The 8,098-nt window shown below is 41.4% G+C and overlaps 1 protein-coding gene across 1 annotated transcript in view; it reads left to right on the forward strand.

Moving 5' to 3' along the window:
• Positions 1-8,098, forward strand: part of SSPN (sarcospan) — a 98,555-nt gene that overhangs the window by 47,702 nt on the left and 42,755 nt on the right. The gene's annotated exons all lie outside the window — the stretch shown is intronic.

An 8,098-nucleotide genomic window follows, 5' to 3' on the forward strand; every position in this document is an offset into this window, starting at 1 on the left:
GCAATGAGTGTACAAATGTGCTTTACACAATTGATGTATGTATGGATTGTGATAAGAGTTGTATGAGCCCCTAATAAAATGATTGAAAAAATAAATAAAAAGGACTATGCAATCATCACCACAATTAATTATGCTTTTTAATTTTATATTCATTTTTATTTACTATTATTAGCTCCCCATTTCCCCCCAACCTCCCCTGCAATAACCGTGAGAAACTATCAATCCAGTTACTGTCTCTATAGACTTACTACCCCAGATTCCATATAAAGGAAAACATAGCCACACACAACAACAACCAACAGCCATAACAAATGAAACAGATCCAAGCAAAAATCGAATAGTTGGTTTATAACACATAGGATAATTACTTTGTGGTATTTATAATGTTATTATTTAAGAAAAAATGATTATAATTTATCCATACTGTCTCCGTCAAGGTATTCTTAAAGACGGTCTTGAAAATAAAAGTAAACAAACAAACAATGTACTTCAGGGATTGTGATGAGATGTTGTTTATAGCAGTAGAGGTGCGGTGAAGAACAGGGAGACCCTCAAGGTGATGGACTGACCCGGGGCTGCAGTACCGGGCTCAGGCACAGGAACAAGTGTGGGAACCGTGCAGGACCAGGCAGTCTTCTGTTCTGCTATGCAGCCGAACCGACTCGATGGCACGTAGCAATAACAATAGCTGAGTCCAGATGAGTCCTAATGACTATTTGAGCTTTATACATAGTTATCACAACCATACAATATATTTTGCACTGTGTGGCGCCCTGTGGAACTGTTGGTCATCCAGAAAGGACAGTGTCTGCCCTCAGGGAGCCCATGGGCTGCTCTAGAGACTTCACACATCCGTCCTCGCACCTTGCTCCTTGGCAGGCGTACCTGTGTACATAGCACTGTACACTCAGAAAATGTGTTTATTGACAGTGTGCACAATTTTCCGTACAATGAAGAATTCAAGTCACTTAGCCAAAATAGAAAGAGCACCAGGTTTAAAGCAAAAATACCTGGGTTTAAGAAAAAAGAAATGTGGCTTAAAGTAAGTCACTTAACACCGAAGAGATATTTCACAGAACCTTAGTGAGACATAAATAGATAATGCTCTTGTACTGGAAAAGATGTATATATTTCAGACATCATTATTGTATGTTACAGAGATCTACACTTATGCCTACTTTAAAGTAAATTTTAAAATCTGGTAGATAAAAACTTACCTATATTTATAAGAAATAGCAATAAAATGTACTCTGTGATAAGATCTGGAAAGAAAGTGTCTATATTTAAAATCTGTAACATTTTGAATGAGAAGATCAAAATGCATTGCACGTTTGTTCTAGAAGAACACACCAGGCCTGAAGGCCCTCCGCTGCCTTCCTTTCACATCCTGCAAATATGAACGCTCCCTACCTGTTCTTACGGTCTGTCTTCTATCTCCGCCTGGGAAGTCCTTTCCCTTTAAGACAAGTTCTCATCAATTTCCCCACTCCATAGCATCTTGATTACCACATACCTCATCAAACATAGTTAAGTGTTATCATTTAAAAAGGGGAGACAGACTCTTCTTCAACTCCATATATTTCTTTTCCTTGCCTGCCCCTCAGCTAAATTTCTTGATAGATTGATCAATGTCTTTATACATGCTCTTTCCTCTTTTTATCTAACTTCCTTTTGAAAGTATTTATACTTTTTTAATGTTTTGTAAAAATATGCACCACACAACTCACTCCTATTACCCTCCTTTGGCATACACAGTTCAGTGACAGGGGTGCGTACTTCACCTTGAATCACCGTTATCACTGCCTCTGTCCTCAGTTTTCCCACTCTTTTTTTTTCATTTTTTCATTTAATTATTTTTAGTTTTTCCACTCTTAAGGTGGATTTTTTTTTCTTCAAAATTCTCATATATATATTTGAGAGTTCTGCTGTCCACAGAGCTTAGAGTTCTTTAAGATAATTCTAATGAAGGTAAACTTTTTTAGTAAATGAGCTCAAATTTTTTTAAATTTAAAAATGTGTTTCATCAGTCAGATACTGCACCCTAGCTATGTCATCCCTTCTGTGTGGCCCTTCTGCCAGGGATGGTCCCAAGATCTTCTAGATGGGTTTGGGGTCTCCACTTTGTCCACCCTCCTTCACGTCAATCTGATTACTTATTTTTGAAATTCTGATACATATTCCGGTCGACATCTCAGGGTCGCACAGGCTGGTGTGCTTCTTCCATGTGGGCTTTGCTGCTTCCCTGTTGTGTGGCCGCTTGCAGGAGGAGCAATGGGCACTTGTAGGAAACACGCCATTGGGTCACAAGTGCTGAGTGCTTACTCTTGACTCACTGAAATCTTAAACTGCCATATGGGATTGTTCTAGCAAAGGTAACCAATGGCCATTTCTTCATTAAAACCTAGGAACACTGTATGCTTACCTCCCACGGTTTCTAGGATATAACACTGAAATGGAGATGTGGCTAGATATTTGCATGTGCAGATGTAGAGTTAAGGGAGAAGTGTGGGCTTCTTAGGCCTTGGGGCACCTACGGAATGAATCGTAAGTCAGGGAGGATGTGTAAAGAACCAGACACAGAACCCTGAGGGACACCAGCATTTAGATGGACAAAGGAAGCAGAGCTTGAGGAAATCTAAGAGGACAGGTCTAGTGGTTTCTTCCTTTCGATTGATGTATTTAAAGTTTCCTCTCCTTAACAGAGTCCTGGTGGCACTGTAGATTAGACATTGAACTGCGAACTGCACGTTGGGTGTTCAAAACCACCAGGGACTCCCAGGGAGAACGATGAGGCTGTCTCCTTCCAGGAGGATTTACAGCCTTGGAAACCATAGACAGGGTCTCTTTGAGACGGACTTGACTTCCATGGCAGTGGGTGAGGTTTAAAGGTGGACCAGACTTGCTTCTAGAGCAGAGTATGGCTGACGCATCCCCAGTTCTGAGACTGTGTCATCGAAAGGGGAGCGTTTGCCTTGTTCTCTCAGCCTCTGAACCTCTCTGTCTGGTGGAAGCAGCCACCCTGCTGTGAGGACACTCAAGCGTCCCCAAGGAGAGGCTCCTGTACGGAGACCACATGAAAAGGCACTAACTTGCCGGCACGAGCAGGCCACCCTAGGAGTGGGCCACCTTGAAAGCAGATGCTTGAGCCCCATCAAGCCTTCAGAGGATCCCAGGCCTCCCAGAGTCCAGTCTTACACCTGAGACCCTAGACACACGGAAGAGAGACAGAGCATCCCTGCTCTGCCTCGTCTGAGATCTTGTTCCACCAAACCATGAAATAACTATCATTGTGTTAAATCACTGCCTTTTGGGGGGTAATTTGTTACCCAGCAACAGGCAGTTAATATAGAATGTCCAGAAAGGAAGGAGAGAACTTAGGAGAGTTTGGTAAGGTACTTTAAATTTATCAAAAAAGCTACTTTTTCTTTGGTTAATGACTGAAGACTCTCCAATGACTCCCAATTTTAAAAAAATTGTGTTTAAATAATTGAAATATTTATGCACAATAAAATGCACAGACCTTACGTGTTTTTGATGTTTTGAAAATTATATTCACCCACGTGACTACCAGCTAAACCAAGATCTAGCAAACTTCCCTCCCTCAGAAAGTCGCAAGTTCCCATCTCAATCCCATAACCACTCTCTGACTTCTACCACCTTGGCTAGTTTTTTCCTTTTTTTTATTTAAAAAAAAATATTTGGATGATATGGCATGCATTACTTGGCGTCTCAATGTTCAGTCAGTCATTCAAAGGATTGCCTGCATCGGTTGATCATTCCTTCTTCTTGGTATTCCAATTTTATGAATATTTCACAGCTCGTTGACCATGTCGTCCCTGAATTTTTCAAGTAAAGCAAGTTTAGCTGTCGATTCTTTTGCGTACGCAGTGGGAACATCAAAGTTACATTTATAAGTACATTTGATGTCATTATAAATAGCCCATTGTTTGTTGTTGTCATTATTAGTTACCATCTAGTCAGCCCCACCTCATGACAACCTCATGTGTGCAGAGTAGAACGGTACATAGGCTGTAACCACCAGGACTTTGGTTCGCAGTACCTCTGTGTGGGGGTGCATTACCAATTTGTCAGCTAGCGGCTAAGCACTGAGCCATTTGTGCCACCCAGGGACTCCACGTAGTACCTTATAAAGCGATAAAATACAACTATGAAATGATTGACAGCTATCTTCCTCGAGGATCTCTAGCGAACGTGTTAGTCATCCGCTGACGTAAAGAGTGCACTGTCCCCGCAATGTTGAACTTAAAATGGCAACATTCCATGCAAAACATCACCAGGGAGGCAATTAGTTTTTAACAGAAATTGGGACACATAGACACATTTAGAATGAAGACAGACAATATAGGCAGAACTTTTTGTTGTGCATAAACACACACACACATACACACAGGAATCAACAGCCTCTCTAAGTCACTGGAGGTACGGAGATCAATGATGCATGTGGCGCTGCGTATTACAAGGGAGTCCCCAGTGCTCTCTGCAGAGTGCTGAGTCTGTCTTTAAAGCAAAGGTAGTTGGCATTTTCATGCATTTAACTGCATTTTAGAGATGCCTGCTATTTGGACATTCGAATTGCAACATTCTTGTCGTGAAATCTTGCTTTGTACTTGGGGGAGCTAAGATCACATGTTCAGAAATACTTGGTTTTGACATGAATTGTAGTTGCTCTTCCGACTGACATTTATTAATGACACTGGTTTTAAAAAGTCATCATCTTCCCTGTTCTGAACATCTCCAAAATGATGCTAAATCTGAGACCGAATACAAAGATAGAGAAACGAAACTTAATTTTGTTACTTTCCCCAGAGGACCGAAACAATCTCAGACCATACATTAAAGACTGAGCAATTTCTAATTTAGACTATCTGTCAGTTTTGAGTAATGAAAGCAGCCAGTAGAGTATTTGAATACACTTTGTGTCTACTTTGCTTCTTTTCCCAGGTAGTATAAAGATGTGAAGAGGTCATGGCTTAACCTATAAAATAGTGACATGGTAATTTATTAATACCAAAAATACCCTATTCATTTCTATTAAACTTGGTAGAGGCTGGAAATCATGATTTTTCCGGTGGAAAGGCCATGTTAAAGGATATCTTTCTTTCTTGTGTCCTTACTGTCTGTCGCATCCCCTTTCTGATCTTGGCTTTGATTTTTCTCTTTCTATCACTAAGAATTTGGCATCTGTATTTATCACCCTCCTCTTTGCATCAACTTCACTGTATCAACGAAATGAAAATACCATCCTCATTCTGGTCATCCAGTGGTATTGCCAAAGACCAGACCCCCTGAAGGTTGGGACGATTCACCCAGGAGGCTCCCTACAATACTGTCTTCTACTCTGGAGGCTGACATTTGAAGTAGGAAGTTCAGACTAGAAGGTGTGCAATTTACCTGGGATGTTGTTCACTGCCAGTGATTCCATTTGTGACCTGTCTCCACTAGGCAATTAAAAGTAAGCCCTTATTATAAGACTATGGGAGACTAGTCTTATACTTATGAGCCACTCTAGTTCTGAAACATTGATGTCCCTGCAGGATATCTTTATCTTATTCTAGTTTTCTACCTTAAATCTAATTTAAGGTTAAGCCTTAGTAGGCAAGTGACTTTGGCCAGGTTATGTAATAATTCCCACACTGAATTGTCAATCTTTTAAAAGTAGAAACTGAAATTGTAAGGTTGTTTTAAGGATTCACATTTAGGTATGTAAAGTGCCAAGCATGCACTTGTGTACTGAATAGATATTCATCATTTGGTGACTACATTATTAATGTAGTTAAGAACAAGTAATTAATTCCAGGTAGTCAATCAACTCCCTATGCATGTGTGTTTACTACATATACATAGAAAAACAAGCATCATTCTGGGTGCCAATTGGGTTTCTCCGTCAGGCCCCACATCAGTTGGGTGTCTCGCCGTAACACCAGCTTTATTTATCTGTACTCAGTGGAAGTCCTAGATGGGTCATGGTCCTAAAGCTGTCAACGACTTTGCTTCTTCAATTCTGCGCCTCTTTAAAGAGTGGACCCCATTTCTAGGTTGCACACTGTGAAGTCTGAATGGGATTCTACTTTCTTAGCCCTGTGTTTGTTCCATAACTGTCCTTTTTCCAGAAGGAACATATAAAGAAAACATTGGAGTTTAGCAAATAAGTTAGGGTAAGAAGATGTTGTATATTTTCAAAGGTACTTTTGTAGGGACTTTGAAGTGTTTAAGGTGAGTGGACAATGATTGTTTTATAGCTCTGAAGAAATAGAAAGGGGTAGACTTTATTTAAATTAGCTGGTAGACAACAATGTAGGTCGTTTTCCTGTGTCTGAAGCAATGACGTGAAAGCCACGTCTGACCTCCTCTGATCCCAAGGCTAATTGTCTCAAGACAGATTTCTATGAGGCTGAGGTCAGACGTGGCCTCTACCCAACATCCTTTTTTATTTTAAAATCCTATCTTGACACCACCATCAGGAGTATAGAACATCTGCGGCTGCGTTTGATAACTCACTGTAATGGCCACACAGAACGCACAGACACTACTAGTGATTATGGGGAGTATGAGGGAAGTTAACAGGTTACAGTTGGGGGAGAAATGTACAAGATACCAGTGTTCAGTTCAGGACAGTTTCTTCTCTGCTGCAGTCACAGGCTGGCCTCTCTGACCCCAGTCATTTGGCCTAGCTTTGGCACGGCTCAGGCAATGTTTAGGGCTGCCAAAATATGTCCAAAGGGCATGCCACTTTGCTACGAACCTTAATGTGAAGGCACTCGGCTCCAGTTCTGTGATCTGTAAGCCTATCTTCCCCAATTAAGTGCCCAGAGCTCTCTGTTCTACCAGCAGCCCTCGAACCCCACCGACCTCAGCTTTCCTTGTTCTCTGCATTGGGAAGCCATCCCGCTTCCCCGTGCTCTGAGTCCCGCTTCTGTCCTTGTTATTTCTCTGCTGCTCCCTTGTGTCAAAGCTATCTCCTCCAGCAAAGAGGTTTAATGCTCAGGGAGCTCAGAGATGCTCTCCCCTCTGGGCTCGTTTGTTTATAGTGATACCCCCTTTGCCTGCTCCTGAGATGACCCCCTTTATACCCAGCAGAACGGCAATCCTAATCAACTCTATTCATAATCACATAATCCAACCTTTCACCACCTTCTTACCTGGATCCACCAGGAAAATGAAAGCCATTTGATGGGAATAATAGAGTCTGTGGCTAGAAGGATAGCCCTGGTGACACAGTGGCTATGGGTTGGGGGGCTGGCTGTAAGGTTAGCAGTTTTAAACCACCAGCTCCTCTGAGGGAGAAAGATGAAGCTTTTTACTTCCATAAAGTGCGAGTTCTGCCCTGTCCTTGTGGGGTCATTATGAGTCAGTATTGACTGGATGGCAGGGAGTGAGGTAGATGGCTAGCAGAACCATATTAAATAATTCACTGAATTCCAGCATCTTAATGCCTTGGTAGTTTGGGAGTGAGGTAGATGGCTAGCAGAACCATATTAAATAATTCACTGAATTCCAGCATCTTAATGCCTTGGTAGTTTTATTTGTTCTTGAAAGCCAATTTCTTAATAGTATATTGGGAATATTTTGGCCCTGTATATACCTATATGTAGATATGTAAGGATAGATGGATATATAAATATCCTAAATGTAATGGGATCATTTCTTAATGGCTTCAATGAAATTGGTGTCCCAGCAGTTAAAGAATTCAGCAGACCAAATCCAGCCATGGGTTTTTGAAAGAAAAGCCCTGGAGATTCGTCTCATAACAATCCCGGTCCAGGAAGTCCTCTGGGGCATCTCCACGCTGTACTGCAGAGTAGCTATGAGCCAGAAGAGACTTGAAGGCACTCAGCAAAGCCAAAGCAGAGGATGTATCAGCAGTGAGAATAATCCGTTTCATTGATTTTCTCTCTGACCTTGGGCAGAAACCAGGTGCATCTTAAACATTCTTACTCTAGCACATTGTAGGTGCTTTAAAAATGACTCTAACTGTGACTAAGAATAATCTCCCAAGGCAGTCTTGTGGAGATTGGTGAAGACGAGTTGGCAACACCTTAAAAACTATCAAAGGAGCTCTTTAAAAAAAAAAAAAAAA

Source organism: Echinops telfairi, unplaced genomic scaffold, assembly GCF_000313985.2.
Source record: "Echinops telfairi isolate 266 unplaced genomic scaffold, ASM31398v2 ScPeMD7_21;HRSCAF=78, whole genome shotgun sequence".
NCBI classification, from domain to species: Eukaryota; Metazoa; Chordata; class Mammalia; order Afrosoricida; family Tenrecidae; genus Echinops; species Echinops telfairi.